Raw genomic sequence first — 1,699 nt, 5'->3', positions numbered from 1 at the left:
AAAAAAAAGGCCACAGGAAAGCTTAATTTTTCAAAACTTTGATGAATAAGCTCCTTACTTGTTAGCAAAAGTTTCTACTTTCTGCTGAGAAGTAGTAACAACACTTGCTAAGCTTTCAGGAAAACAGATTCAGATGTTTCTCTCTGAATTAGTAGTATCAAAAAAGAGCAAGAGCAAGAAAAAGTCAGAAAGATGGGGAAAAAAAGATGAGGCTATTATTCACTTAAACAAACAATTTAGACATGTCATGGATATGATCTGATGCAGCATAAGTCATAAGAAAATAATGCTGACCTCCAAGTCAATAGTAACTATGTATTTATATAAGCAATCAATACTTGACACTGGGGACCAAGGTGAATTATCATATCTTCTATTTTTGTGCATTCTTAGGCCAAAATGTGAAGCACTAATAACAAGCTTAAAAAATACATATCACTCTTACCTTGCATTGATTGTACAAGACAACAAGCCAATACAATTTCCATTACAAAACAAAGGGAAAACTGCAAATGTTGTGTTTTTTGGTGGAAGATGGAGAAGGAAGGTGAGCAGAAGCCTAATGTTAGCTATGCTACTGGCTTTCTGCATGATCCAGTGCCACCTTGCACTACTTACACTTCCATTTGCTTCACAGGGAAAGTACTTTTCAGGGATGTGGTTACAGGCCTGCTAACTGTGAAAAACCATACATGAAAAGAAAACCAAAGAACAACAACAGGAAAACTATGTATCACATTCCATGATAAATCCTAGAAGTGCCACAGGAGGGAAAGCTTTTTCAGTTAAAAGACCACGCTCCCATTAGTTGCCTTGCTTTTGAATTCTTAGGTCTGCGTGGCAGGTGCATCAAGCAGCCAAGGACTTTTCAGTAAAGTGTAAGCAGGCAAATGTGTAGTGCCTACCCCACAGTCTCCCAGCATCAGGCACAAGTTGCTTTCACTGCCGTTTTGCTTAAGCCCATTACCCACAGCAAAGACTACGAAGATGTGAATGGAGGCAGCCTGTTTCCCAGCTACTGAGATCCGTTTTGTTCTACACAGAAACCATAGCGAGTACTTCTGTCAGCACTAAGAATGACAGAAGCCCAGCCTGCCAGAATCTTGTGCCACACGCCTAATAAGCTCTTTCAGCAGCTTTTCTTAGGCTGGGGTATTTGTAAGGACAGGCTCCCACACAATTCTCTGACGTCTGACCAAACACGTATCTCTACTGGCGCAGTGTTCACCTCAGTACGACCTGCCATAAGCTGCCCCAGTGAAACCTGGGGAAAACACCAGCCTTTGTGACCTCCACCTGTCTGTCAAACATGACTGAGAGTTATCAACGGATCAAAGTCAGGGAGAAATGCAGGAGGAGGGGAACAAGTCTGTACAGCACAAAGATGTGCCCTTAGAAGATGAGGCTGAAGACAAAGCAGTGCCTCCTGATGAGGTGACTGTGGGAAGAGGTCGCTGCCGCCAGGCGGCCTGCTGGCCCTACTCCGATGTGAACCGCCTCAACTGCAGCCAGCAGCTCCAGAAGTATTATTTCCCACACTACAAATATTAACAAGCATCTCTCCTTCCTGTGAGACTGACTCTCATCAAAATGTCAAGCTAAGCTGTTAATTATATTTACAGCCATTACAAGGACATGAAAAGATTGAGAGATCATTTAGCTTGATTTTGTCTATAAACAAAGTAAACGTGATCTTGCT

Source organism: Meleagris gallopavo, chromosome 2, assembly GCF_000146605.3.
Source record: "Meleagris gallopavo isolate NT-WF06-2002-E0010 breed Aviagen turkey brand Nicholas breeding stock chromosome 2, Turkey_5.1, whole genome shotgun sequence".
Classification (NCBI taxonomy): domain Eukaryota; kingdom Metazoa; phylum Chordata; class Aves; order Galliformes; family Phasianidae; genus Meleagris; species Meleagris gallopavo.
The sequence above is the reverse complement of the archived record's forward strand: the minus strand, read 5'-3'. Positions refer to the sequence as shown.